The sequence below is a fragment of the Cupressus sempervirens genome, chromosome 10, assembly GCF_028749045.1.
Source record: "Cupressus sempervirens isolate cs-2001-9-10 chromosome 10, ASM2874904v1, whole genome shotgun sequence".
Lineage (NCBI taxonomy): Eukaryota > Viridiplantae > Streptophyta > Pinopsida > Cupressales > Cupressaceae > Cupressus > Cupressus sempervirens.
This window is the reverse complement of record NC_143127.1, coordinates 347,206,005-347,221,217: the sequence shown is the minus strand read 5'-3', so window position 1 is coordinate 347,221,217 and position 15,213 is coordinate 347,206,005. Positions and strand designations below refer to the sequence as shown.

General features: G+C 34.8%; 1 pseudogene; it reads right to left on the bottom strand.

Annotated features, from left to right (window-relative positions):
• Positions 1-2,735: 2,735 nt before the first annotated feature.
• The window catches only part of LOC149534013 (uncharacterized), a 159,986-nt pseudogene continuing 147,508 nt past the window's right edge, over positions 2,736-15,213 (bottom strand).

Sequence of the window (15,213 nt, the reverse complement as noted above, 5' to 3'; positions counted from 1 at the left end):
CAGACAATCTTTGCTTTTCCTTAAGTAGGCTTGGCTAGGGGTATCACCCCTAACTTACCTCTAAGATACTCAAGATCATCTTTAGGTAGTGCTTTTGTGAAGATGTCAGCAATCTATTCTTTTGAATTGACATATTCAATTTTCACTTGCTTGTCTTCCACCAATTCTCTTACATAGTGATATTTAATTGCAATATGCTTTGCTTTGGCATGCATCATAGGATTATTTGATATATTGATGGCACTTGTGTTATCACAATAGAGTATAATAGGTTTAGTTACCTCTTCCTTGATACCTTGTAACATATGTTTGATCCATATAATATTGGTGCAATTGATAGCGGCTACAACATACTCAACTTTTGATGTGGACTATGAGGTACAACTTTGCTTTTTTTCGGTCCAAGTAATCAATCTTTTGCCTAAGAAAAGTGCTCCTCCACTGGTGCTTTTTCTATCATCAATATTACCTCCTCAAAATGCATCAGTGTAGGCTCTCAACTCAAACTTTTCACTCCTCTTGTAATACAAGCCAAAGTCATCTATTCCTTAAGTACCTCAATATTCTTTTTACTATCATAAGATGATTTTCTCTGGGGTTAGCATAAAATCTTGCCACTATTCCAACTGCTAATGCAATGTCTAGTCTACTATACACAACATACTAAAACTTCCTAATCATTGATCTATACATTGTTTGATTTACTTTAGCTGACTCATCATTCTTGGATAACTTATGTCTTGTTACTATTGGTGTACTAACTAGTTTTGAATCTTCTAATCCAAATGTCTTGAGTATCTCCTTGATATATTTTGATTGGGTCACAAATATGCCATGTTTCAATTTATGTACTTGCAATCCAACAAAGAATTTAATTTCTCCAAACATTGACATCTCAAACTCATGTTTCATCTGATCAGCAAAATCTTTGCATAGTGTTAGAATCTGAAAAGATTAATAACCCAGAAAACTAGTGCAAAGAGTAAATATCTAAACTATGAATGCAAATGATACAAAATCAAAATAGCATCATAGAGTTAGTCTCCAAGAGAGTAATGCAAATGCTAGAAGAAAAATATCATTAAGAGGATGCAAAAATAAGAGATGTAAATACAAGCCAGGTAGCATGCTTATATAGGCAAGGAAGAGAGAGGAGGTGGCAACACCAACCAATGAGGAGCAACCATCTATCGGACTAAAGATAGCAAAGTATCTTCCCAAGATAGCTAATGGATGCTCACATGTAGGAAGGTGACATCTCAAAACCATTCACCTAATAAGACATGCTTTATTAACCTAAGCGAGATAATTAAAAGTGTAGGAAAAACCTAGCAAAATAGGAAAAAATAAAAAACTACACTAACACCCCCCCATAAGCGAAGCTTAGGTGGATGTAGAAATGGGTACCGGTAATGAGGCCATGTTAGGTACCCAAGTACAATGCAAGAAGATGCAACCTCTAAAAGTGGGGAAAGAGAGAAAACCACAAGGGAAAAACCCTCCCCCAAAAAGAGGTAAGAACCTAGTGAAGAACTGAAGAAGTCTCCCGCTAGGGAAAATTGTCCCCTAAAACAGGAACAAAGAGTGATCATGAAGAAGCAGCATCACTAAAGCATGAAGAAGTCGCAAATCTGCCAAACTGCTAATCTGAAGAAACCTCCATGGAAGAAGAAGGAACGAACTGAGCATGTCTATATGGTAGATGATCCATCTCACCGAAATGCATAGGTAGCCATCCACTACAATCGCCTTGTACATAGGATCAACCACTGAATACATAGTTCACACTATCGAACCATCGAACCAAGGATGCATTAGAACACAGCATAACCCCCCCTTAATGTAGATGGGGTGTGATGACAGGCAACTGATAAGGTGAGCCAAATCTCCTACAAACGAACCAAGAACGAGGAGAGAGGAAAAGAGGTACAGACACCGATAAAGACACGGTTTAACTGACTCTGCATGGGGCTAATGTTGTGGAAGGGACACTCACTTGACAAAGGGAGAATGCCTAAAACAGCAAACAAATAATCCCCCCCATGGTGCTTTATGAAATAGTGCAAGTACGCTTGACTCAAAACAACGTTCATGACCCTCAGAATGCAAAAGTGGCACTTTATCTCAGTGCGAAACAAAAGAGTGCTTCAAAATGATAGCTACAATGATAAAAAAGAACATAAGGCTGAAACAACAGAAGGTAAAGCCCAAAACGAAGCAACTGAAGCAACAAAATCGATCTCCGGAGCTGAAACAAACAAAATATCCACCAGAATGCTAAAATGAAAAAGATTGAATAGAATGTGTCTGGAATAGAATTTGGAACAACAACTAGCATCACTGGAAAGAGAATAGAAAGAGCTTTCCAACGATATAAAGAAGTCCAAAATTGGAGATCGGAAGCTCAAGATACGCGTCCCAGAGTGCAAAATAGAACATCTAGCTTCGACTACCATAATAGGCAACCAAACTGAATCAAAAATCAAAAACACCTATACTAGCATCTCTGTCTTGGAACCAGCTTTCTGGCACTTCTTTCGGATCAGAAAAATACCTCCGTATGCAAAAGTTATGGCCAAAAAACCACAAGTAGGTCCAAAACCAAATAGAAGGAGAGTGCAAGCAAGGATGATGACACACCGCTAATGTCAGCATTTGAAGGGAAAAAATTTGATAGCCCGTCAGCCGTCACTGCAAAAAGTTCCACGTGGCAGTGCCACATGGACACCACGTGGCTAACAGGCTGACATGGCAGGGGCCACGTGGCAATGTGCCACGTGGCACCCGTAGCACGTGTCAGGCGCGGACTGGCTGAAATGCCACGCGGGCGGCGACTGTAGCTGGTGACTCAGCGGAGAGGTGGAGGTGGCCGCAGTCAGAGCGGAGGTGGCAGAATCAGGAATCGCCGCTGGAGGAGGTGGCCACAGGGTGACGCTGGAGTGGCCCGTGGGCGGCGCCGAGCCGCAGCGGCTCAGCGGTGGCGCTGCCAGTGGCAGCGGCCGGCGAGCTGTGCGGCGGCGGCTGCTAGGTGGTGCGGCGGTGGCCGCCCGGCTAAGCGCTCTAAAACCTTTTTTTTTTTTTTCTTTTTTTTTAAATTTTCCCACTCAGAAATCCGTACGATCCATACGGAAATGACTGGAAAATTTTTTGCCTCCCGGAGCTCTGTCTCCAAAATTGAAAAGTTTTATATGAATCCTGACTGCAAACAGCCTTCCGGATCCAATGGTGATGTCCGTTTGGGCCCAAAGTGCTCCAAAAATTTGCTGATCCCCTGATTTGAAGAAAAATTGCATTCAAATCTGTGACTGCCAACGGAGAGGGGTATGGCAGTAGCTTTGCATGCTTGATTTTGAAAAATATATAGCTTGCATGCAAAATCTAAAAGATACCCAGATGGTTTTTTGGGGCTGCGAACAAAACCCAAAAAGTGTTTTTTGTCAAAACTTTTCTGATTCTCAGGATCATCCAAAGATGCAAGAGAAGAGCATACTTCATTTTTCAAAAAACTACAATAAAGTTTATTTGCCCCCCTCGAATATCTCAAATAAGGAAACTAAAATCTACTCTTGCACATAGAAAAGCTCTGATACCATGTTAGAATCTGAAAAGATTTATAACCCAGAAAACTAGTGCAAAGAGTAAATATCTAAACTATGAATGCAAATGATACAAGATCAAAATAGCATCATAGAGTTAGTCTCCAAGAGAGTAATGCAAATGCTAGAAGCAAAATAGCATTAAGAGGATGCAAAAATAAGAGGTGTAAATACACGCCAGGTAGCATGCTTATATAGGCAAGGAAGAGAGAGGAGGTGGCAACACCAACCAATGAGGAGCAACCATCTATCGGACTAAAGATAGCAAAGTATCTTCCCAAGATAGCTAATGGATGCTCACATGTAGGAAGGTGACACCTCAAAACCATTCACCTAATAAGACATGCTTTATTAACCTAAGAGAGATTATTAAAAGTGTAGGAAAAACCTAGCAAAATAGGAAAAAATAAAAAACTACACTAACACATAGACCATCTTTTCCTCCAAATATTATATCATCAACAAAGATTTCAGATATCAAAATCTTTTTGCCTTTTTTTGCCTTGATGTATAGGTTGCTATTGTCATCTGTTCTATCAAATCCTATCTTCACTAGATATTTGTCCAGTCTCTCATACCATGCTCTAGGTGTTTGCATCAAACCATAGAGTGCTTTATGCAATTTTTAGACCATATCCTTGTTGTTTTCATCAAAAAACCCCTCAGGTTGTTCTATGTAGACTTCCTCTACTAGTATACCATTTAGAAAAGTAGATTTTACATCCATTTGGTAGATTTTGAAACCTTTGTAGGCAGTATATGCAAGTAGTGTTCTTACTCCTATTCTTGCAACAGGGGCAAATGTAACCCCATAATCCAGACATTCTTCTTATTCATAACCTTTGCAAACCAATCTAGCCTTGTTTCTTGTGATCTCACCATTCTCATCAAGCTTGTTCCTAAATACTCATTTGGTACCAATAACATTCTTATTAGCTAGTCTAGGAACTAAAGTCCAAGTTTTGTTCTTCTCAATCTAATCTATCTCTTCTTCCATAGCTTTATACCGGTCATCATCTTGTAGTGCATCTTTCATTATTTTAGGTTCAATCTTGCTCATTAGACATGATTCATTTCTTAGCCTTTTCCTTGTCATTGTTCTAGCATCCTTTTCACCAATGATTTGTTCTATAGGGTGATGTCTTCTCACATACCTGGATAGTCCTGGTTCTGTCCTTCTTTCCATGTTTAGTTCTTCATCTTCAGAGTCACTGCACACATTTCTTTATGGTATTTCATCATCTCTCTCATGTATACTACCTTTAGAGTTAGAATGTGCATTTTCTTCATTCTGTAGCTCAGCTTCTGGATGCAGCTTGACATTCATTGGTTGTGACTCGGGTGATACTGAAACTTGTTACTAATTCCCAACTGGATTGGCAACTTCATCTTCAGTAGACATTTCTTCATAGAAGTATACAAAGAATCTGTACTCTTCTAATTTCTTAGATTCATCAACTTGGACTTTTGCATGCTCATCAAAATTTACATTTGCACTCTTCACAATCTTGTTAGTGTTAGTATTCAAACATTTATATGCCTTACTTCTTTTGGAGTATCCAAGGAATATGCCTTCATCACTTTTTGCATCAAACTTGCCATTTCTAATATCTTTAAGAATATAGCATTTACAACCAAATACTTTGAAATGTTTTACATTAGGTGAGTGACCATACCATAATTCAAAAGGTGTTGCATTTTTTCCTTTCTTGACTTGGACTCAATTCAAGGTGTAAACAACAGTACTTACAACTTCTCTCTAGTATTTTAGAGCAACATTTTTCTCCATCATTAAAGTTTTGGCACAGTCTATCATTGATCTATTTTTCCTTTCTGCAATCCCATTCTATGGTGGAGTTCTTAGTGCTGATGTTTGTCGCTTAGTACATTTATCATTGCAAAATTTTTCAAATTATTTTGATGTGAACTCTCCTCCTTTGTCTAATCTTAGGCACTTCAGACTCTTTCCTATTTATTTTTCAACTACGGCCAAATACCACTTGAACATTTGAAATGCATCAAAATTTTGTTTCAAGAACATGGCAGTCATCATCCTAGAGTAGTCATCTACAAACAACATTATATATCTATCTCCTTGGTAACTTTGTACTTCCATTGGGCCACATAAGTCTGTATGGACTAGCTCTAATACTTCTTTGGAAGTGTATCTTTTTCTTTTGAAACTTGACTTAGTCATTTTTCATAGTTGACATTGCTTGTACATCGTATTTTTAGGCTTCTTTAGCTTAGGAAAACCTCCAACTTTCTTCTTTTTTATTGATATTAATTAGATAATCAAAGTTAACATGACACAACCGTTTATGCCATAGCCACACATCATCAAGTTTTACAATAAGATAGGTTGCATCTTCCATATCTAGTTAAAATAGATTACTCCTAGTTTGTTCACCTTTTCCTATCAGATTTCCACCAGTGTCATAGACTTTGGTAGCTTTGTTTCCAAATTCTACTTTGTATCCTATATTGCCTAGCTGTGATACACTCAACAAATTGTAGTTCAATCCTTCAACATAGTATGCATTATCACATGAGATTTTATCTGTAATTTTAATAGAACCTTTTCCTTTGATTTGACATGGAGCATCATTACCAAATCTAACACTATTTCCATCATACTAAGTAAAGGTAATAAACTTACTTTTGTCTCCTATCATGTGATGTGAGCATCCATTGTCTATGATCCATTTATCATTTTTGTTCACACAGGTTACCAGTGCTATTGCCTCATCTTCATATGATTCATCCTTCATGGCTACATAGACTACTTCATCATCATTTTCATCAGAATCTTCTTCAACAATGTAGCATCTTTTTCCTTTGTCCTTGTAATCTCTGCCATCATCCTCTCTTTTGTTCTTGTACTTGTTTCCTTATTCTATGTACACCTTGTATCAATATGACCTACTTCATTGCAATTAAAACATATGATAGGCAACTTACCTTTGAATTTACCTTTGCCTCTATGAAATCTTCTAGCCAGTAATGCTTCCAATTTTTCCACATCTTCCTCATCTGTGCTACTATCACTAGATGCATGTTTTCCTTTTTTACTCTTCTTCTTTGATTTCACCTCCTCAATGTTTTTCAATGTTAGCTTGGCCTTGAAAGAAAATTCAAGATTCTTAGGTTTGTAGTTATCAAAGTTAGACAACTCAAATGCAGTAAGTCTTCCTACTATACCTTCAAAAGTTAGCGCATTTCCTGGTACACATCTTAATTCCTAGATGGTTGAAACTCTAATAGAATAGAGAGGAAGCAAGGTTTTTAAGTAATTTCTATTGATAGTATCATCTTCCAAATGACCACCCAAACTTCTTATTGCACTTACCACTTCTTTCATTCTAGAGGCATATTGAGCAACATTCTCACCTTCCTCCATTTTCATGTCATCAAACTTTCCTCTGAGGCTTTCTTTTTTTGTTCTTTGAACATTTTGATCTCCTCCATAGATATCTAATAGGGCTTTCCACATCTTGAATGTAGAGTCACATCCCTCGATGTCATCAAATTAAGCATAGTTGAGTGTAGAGGCAATCTCCAACGTTGCCTAATTTTTCTCTTTCCTTTTGCTCAAATCATCTTTAAAAAGGGGTCCAGCTGGATCTACATGTTCCACTTAAACTAAGATTTTTGCATAGTCACCTATTGATCCAAGGTGCAGTTTCATTAGGCTTTTCCATGCAATGAAGTTATCTCTGCTAAGCTTGGAAACTTCTATCTTGGACATCTTGATCTTCTTGCTTCTACTACCTTGAAACTAAATCAGCAAATGGATCTAATACCAATTGTTAGAAATGCTTTAGAATAACTGAGAGGGCGGGGAGGGGGGGGGGGGGGGGGGGGGGGGGGGGGGGGGTGGGGTTTGGGGGGATGGGGGGTTGAATCAGTTATTCAAGGTCTGAATGTCTAATTAAAACTTTTTCATCAAGTGATCCATCAAAATATTCATTCATCCAAACTTAAACTTTCCTACTTAACAAGTTACTGTAAATCAACATGCAAGCATAACACATGAAGAATCAACACATAACACAGTGATTTACATGGCAACCCAATTTAGGAAAAACCAACAGTAACATGCTACTCAATTCTTACTCTTTTGAAGTGATTCTCTATAAAAGGCCTGCCCTGTTAAAGGCTACAACACACTGTTAAATGTGACCTAGTTAGAGGATTTAACCACCTTGTTAGAAGTAGGCCTAGTTAGAGGATTCTAGCACATTCACTTGGAATGTCACCCTATTAAAGGATTTACAAATGGCTGTTAAACCAACCTAAGTCCATAGGATTTTACCCTAACTGATATAATTGCTAGAGAGTAACAATAAGTGGTTTTGACTTAATTACAATTCACAACTTATCTTGTAGATTTTAGATCTCTGTTCAGTTCACAACATTTTCCTGGATTTCAATCTCTTCAGCTCTAACAGCTTTTCCTCCTCTCAAGATTTTTCTCCTTGAGTCTTCATGCTCAATGTACCAATGCAATCCTTTCTTTCTGACCACTTATCAAAATAGAGTCTCTATGCTCTATTCTTCCTTCTCCTTGATGCCTTCTCCTTGACACCCTTCAAGCACTTCTCAATTTGGCACACCAACAACTCTTGCTTCTTGGCTCGTGACTCCTTAAATAGAAGTCTGTAAACCTTTTTCTTGCTTGATTCTTCCCTCTTTTAATTTTGGTTTGAATGGATTAGGTAGGATTCATTGAATTTATCCCATATCTTGTTCCTTCTAGAAACATCATGAAGAACCCTCTAGAATTCGCTCAAAAATGGTTTACATAAAATTCTATGCCTCTAACTCATCATCCTTATCCTCTATCTAGTTCAAAAAATTCAAGGTAACAACCTTGTCAGCTCAGATTTGGGAAATCTTTAACTTTTCCAATAATGTAGTAGCTCGGCATTATTGAAATTTTGGTGCTCGACACATACTGTGTTACTCGACACCAACTATGTTTTACTGATGCTCAAAACCTACTATGGATTCACTCGGCAACTACTATTTTTTTTGTTTTCTTGGCTCCTTCTATATCACTCGGCACCTAAAGTTCACTTGGCACCCACTATATTTTGTATTTGGTTGCCACTAACTAAAACTCTGCTTGGCTCAAACTAGCTTGCTCGACACTCACTGATGAACTTAGTTAAGCTTTGTAGTCAACCTTGTTACAAATTATACTTTTAAAGTTTCTAAGTGTGTTCAATCTTTGTATCTTCAAGTATATTATGAATACATCATTTACCAATGTCTTAATTGATCCTTGCACTTCATTACAAAACCATAACTCAACCTTTCCCTTAGGTACTTTTGTTACATCTTGTTGATTAAATCCTCTTCATCAATCAACTAAGTGATAGTACTTAGATCTTATAAGAAATTTTTATTCTAGAAAATAGTAGGTTTGACATCAATAAAATAATGATTGAAAACATTCTCTATCAACAATCTCCCTCCTTGCAATCAATCTTCTTCTTACAATGATCTTTTCAATCAGATTTCCAATAGAAAGCATTTACAGATGCTGATTGGGCAAGAAGTGTTGATGATAGGAAGAGAACCACTGGTGGAGCATTCTTTCTTGGTAAAAGACTAGTGTCCTAGACAAGTAAGAAGAAAAATTGCATTTCTCAGTCTACGTCAGAGGTAAAATATGTGGCAGCAATAGTTAATTGTTTCAATGTTGTTTGGTTCAAGCAACTGTTGGTAGGTATGAAGATAGAAATCAAGGATCTAGTGGTTATATTATGTGATAATACCAATGCGATAAATATTTCAAAGAATCTTATGATGCATACCAAAACCAAGCACATTGCTATAAAATATCATTTTTTAAGAGAATTGGTACAAGATAAAGAGGTAAGATTGGAATATGTAAATACAAAAGAACAAATTGCAATAATATTCACCAAGCCATTACCTAAGGGTGCATTTTTTTTATCTAAGACATAAGTTAGGGATCTTTCACTTATCTAAAATTCACTAAATAAAGTTTAGTGATGCATTAACTAGAGAATGTCGAAGATCAGTTAGTTGATGCAATATTGAAACAAGTCATATTGCATATGGATCAGTACATGAGGTACACTAATATTTTCTAAATATTTTCTTTGGCATAAGATGTCAAAGAGGGAGAGTTTGTTGTCATGTCTCAAAAATTTTGTTTCAAGATATCAAAGAGGGAGAACTTGGTCTGATATCATAAATTGAGAGTTTGCTATAAAAAATAGATGTTGAAGACAAACTTTATAGATAGAGGGAGAAACTAAAGATAGAGGGAGTTCACACTAATAGAGAGAGTTCTCATAGATGAGAATCATAAGGAAATTAAGGATATGTTCCTTACTTTATTCTTACTCTAAAATTTCATTGTATTATGACATGTTGTGTTGGCATCAATGCCAAAGAGGGAGATTGTTGAAAATAATTGATTAATTGTGTATTGTGTTTGATGCTACACAAAATGTCATATAATTTCCAATTAGTGTATGTTGAACTCACTTGGGTGACCAAGATATTTTCCTTTGTTTTCCAAGCATTCCATAGTTTACATAGTTTAGAAGATAGTGTTTACAGAGTTCACTCAAGTGACAAAGAAAAATAGTGTTAATCGAGCTCACTTAGTTAATGAAGGAAATGTTGGATGGAACCAATATTAATAAAACTCACTTGGTTACCAAAGGAACTTTGTGGAAATGTAGTGTTAACCAAGTTTACTTGGTTAACATGGGAAAATCATCTTCGAGCTAGTGTCTACCTAGTAGGGTTGGCTAACAAAGGATTTTCTTGTTTTGGCATATTGAGTTTAATATTTTTGTTTGTTGGTTCTAGATAACTAAGGAAATGAATATTAAGTATTCTAAGTTTTATTCAAGCCAACTTGACAGTGTGTAAGATATAAATATAAGGTCAAGTTGAGGATTGAATGTGTGAAAGTAATAGAAGATTTAAAGATGCTTAGAGAAAGAAAATTAGAAGGATACACAAAATATCCTTGTTGAGCTGCAAAGATACATTCGATCCAAAAGGATCAAGTATACTAGCTAGAATTGAGATTTGTAATCAAAAATTCAGTTGCATCAAAAATCAGATCATCTTATTATTACTCTCTAACCTTTGTAGTAGTGATCTAAATCTCTTAACATAGTTGGGTTAACAACTATTTTTAAATCCTCTAACAAGGTGACATTTCTAGATTGAAGTGTCTAAAGAACTTTAACAAGGCCACTCCTAATAGGGTTACACCTAATAGCGTGTTTTGTAACATTTAATAGGGTTGGCTCCTAACAGGGCTCACTTTAGAAGAGTGAAAATCAATAACTAGCTGCAATTGGTGGTTTTTCCCAAATTGGGTTTCCACATTAAATCTTGGTGTCACTTGTGTTCATGCTATTTCTTTCATGTGTATGCAAATAAGTTAAGTAAGGTTAATCACTGATAATATCTTAAGATTTATATTTTAAGCATTTTCTGAGTTATAATTTCTATTTTAGTGCTTACCGAGTTTCAACATTTACTAGTGGAAATTGAATGCTTGTGTGTTTTTCGAGCATCACTATTTTCAGTAAAGTTTTTGTGTTGACATCTAAGGGATCTAGGATTTATTTTTGTTGTAACTGATTCACCCTTCCCCTATTAGTTACTCCTCTTATATTTCCAACCATATTATGTTACTACTATAAATAATTTTTAGTTAAATCACATGTGCATATTTTAAGGTTGTTAAAGGTATCCATAATTGGGAAATTTTTTGTGGAATACCGATTCAACCACCTCAATATTTCCTATTTCTAACACGTATGCATATACATTCACCTCAGACAGTCATGTCACCCCCAAAAAGGTGTCCATGTTTTTGGTGATTCCAAGGGCTTAATAGAATATGTTCAAAGATTATCCTATGATAAGGTCCAAATAACATTCCACCTTCAAACATCCATGTGTATAGCCATGTCGAGGATCTAGAGGAGAGATTTTCCCCTCTTCCTACACAAAGATTATGCCTCTTTTTATAGGTAAACTAAGTGGAAACTATCTAGAAAGTGTTTACTTGGATTCCATTCACATTAACCCCTAGTATTCTTGATAAGATATTAAGGCATCTCAACCACATTAATACCTATAAGTGTATACACTTAGCAAGAAAGGCTAGGAGCAATGCCACTTAGTACAATAGGTAGGACATCCTCAAGATATGTGATGATCTTGGATCAAGAGAATGGAATTGGCATTATTTTTGAGTCTAAAAAAATTCTTCATTATATTGAGTTGGAATCACCAAAAAAAGGTGTGTTCTCACCCTTGTCATTTTCTTGTCCTTCATGCCCTCTAAAGTTGACTAAAGAGTTTACTAGTTCAAACTCAAGGGGCATGGGTTTTTGATTCTCCTATAAAAAGAAGAGAATACTCCTCTATCCTCTTCACTTTACCCAAGCACACAAAACATGTTCTTCACTAAGGCATCTCCCCTCCTAACAATTCTAAGAGCTTCTAGGTTTCTATTTTTCCCTCAAGGATAAAATAGAATACTCCCCTCACTAATAGACAAAGTTAGGTGATTCACTACCTTTACTTTCCTTGCAACATAGCAATCTCTTAGTAGCATCTAGATATTTGATTTTTCAATTGGCATAAATTTCATGTGACAAACACCATACTCTCTTATTTTTCTATCAAGATCCTTATAGAATTTTTAATGAGGCCCTAGTTACACTAAGCTCTCTAGAAAAAAGACTAAGATGAAAAATTGCTACAATTGGCAATCACACAACCTATATTCACATGTTAGTATTTATAGAAGTTTTAGATTATATCATTGGTAGACATTCTTTGAAAATCATCCTAAAAGAAAGTGTTAGTATTTCATGTATATGGCTTCTTCAAAAAATGTCATTTAGAAAATATTTTATATTATTTCAAAAATGAGGACCAAAAAATAAATAAACAAGATCAACATCAATAAAAATAAAAAGATCTATGAACTTCTCAAAAATGACCTTTGTTTACCAAATGATAAAACAACTCTACTATAAAAAATCATACAATGAAATAAAACACCAGATGATAGAATAGAAATCTTATACAATCCAAAATTTCTCCTTGCATGGAAAAAGAATCACAGACAGTATGAAAAAACCTATGATTCATATGAAATAATAATTTAACTAATGAAAAAATATGATGATTTACATAAAATGAAAAACTTGAAATGATGGAGATGAATGAGAATTTGGCTAGGAATCTGATTTTTGGGCACCACAGTGGCCGCTTGAAATGTGTGTGTAAAATTTGGTCATGCATCTATAATGGAAAACATCAAAATATAATTATATATCAGATCTTGATCAATCCAACAAGATGACTTGTTGCCTTCTGTCTAAGATTGGAGTGAATACTCTCATAATCAAAGCCCCCAATGACTCTAGATAATGCTAGAATGAAGCATTTTTAATGCAAGCTAAGCTATTTTTTCATAGTTTTGGTATGTAGTAAGATGAATGAATACAGGTGAACAAATAATAATCTAGTTTGCAAAATTGGTCTAAATGACAACAACTAAAGAAATAAACAATGATCTTATATTTGAATACAAGTGGTTCTTGTATCGAAGTATACTTAGTCAGCTCCATAATAGAGAATTTGATAAGACTGATACACCTTCTATAATATTATATGTAATATCTTAAGTAACTATATAATTACATAAACACCACATTAAATTATAAATTATAGGTCACACATAAGATAGTAAAATGTTTGCCATAAATATTGACATCTCTAGAATTCCACAACCAAGACCAAAATAGGAAAATTTGATTATCTTTAATACAATTGATGAACCCACATACCACATTATGTTGTAGAAGAAGAACCAAAATATATAATGATTTGCATAGGCTCCTAAAAATCAAATACATTTGGATGATATTTATACCCACAATAGTCACAAGAATCCAATCAAGTGTATCAATAGATGGAATTAGGTAGAAAAATTAAGTTATTCCATAGATTATGAGATATGTACATTCTAGAACATTTATTTATAAAAAAAAACATTTTCCAAGGTGTAATTACCAACATACCATATAATACATAAAAATCTCTAAAACTTGTAACTGAACAACCAATACTACCAAAGTATCACTATGGATTTTTTTGGCATCAATGGAAATCAATGACAACACCATTAAAGCATGGCTAATAGTTTCAAGTTACAATTATAATCACCTCATTCAGTATTTCAATATTTATGTATTTGTCCCTCTTTGTAGTTATTATTAAAACAATTATTGGTTGGATTAGATTCTCCTTGTGGGAATTATTGAAATATTTTAGAAGATGGTTTCTATGAGGGTATCATCTATTCTTTTTGTAAATGAATGTGCATCTAATTTTATGTATGGAAAATATAAGAATTTTTATTTGATTTTTGAAGTATTTACTATTTATTTTAAAGTTTGAGTGATTCAATGTTATGTAAGGCAGTGAGTCTTGTAATGGTAACTACAATAGCAGACCTCAAAGTATATAGATAGTGGTGTGTGTATCTTTCTCTTGTACATATTATTCATTTCATGTATAATATAATTTTGTGAGCGTTTATTATGAGTGGCATAGGAAATCTCCTATGATATAATAAATTGGACACTACAATACCCTCAAGATCAAATGAAATGAAAGGAAAGGATAACTTCCACAAGAGAATTGTATTAGGATACAATAATGATATTACTGATAATAGATATAATGTAGAATTTACTTAATAGGCCTTCATATGTAGGAAATCCTACAAGAGATAATGATAAGGAGCTAATAAGATACCACTTATATAGGGTGGAATCACATATCCACCAAAGATGCATCCTCCATTATGAAATAAAGTATGTGCCATGATGAGGATGATATGTGATATAAGAACTAAAGGTAGATTTTAGACATAAAGTAGAATGTGATAATAAATTTTACCACCTAGAGTGGAATTGTTGAACACTATGTCCTTAAATGAGGTGCAAACTCCTAGGTATCTCAATGCCAAACTACTACACCATGAATTATCATAAGTATGTTTAAGTAAAGTGTCATTAATGAATATTTTTCTTACACCAACAATAGGAACTCTCCTATGATATAATAAATTTGAATCACAAATAAATTTTTGGTATTATTATTGCCTTTGTTTTTAATCTATTTGCAAGCTATTATTAGCTAATAATCAATCATATTATTTGGCATTCATAAATATATCATACTCTTAAGGTCTTAAGTATTTGATAAATGTTGAAGTTGGTGAAAGATCAACCCCACACCTCTCAAGAATCACCTGCATGTAAAAACCTATCACAGAAAGAGAGAAGCAAAAGCTATGGAGGCTCAAATTCCTAGATCCACAAATGAGACATTCTTGATGAGAAAAAAAGAGATTTCTATCATAAAAAGTGAATATATATATTACAAAGAGATTAATCCTTATAAAAGGAGATCAAAACCCTAATAGGTAACTAACCTATGTTTCATTATAATAATTAACAAAATAATTAAGTATTATATGCCCAAAGTTTAGCTTAAGTAAAATAGAGATAATAAGTGACTTAGT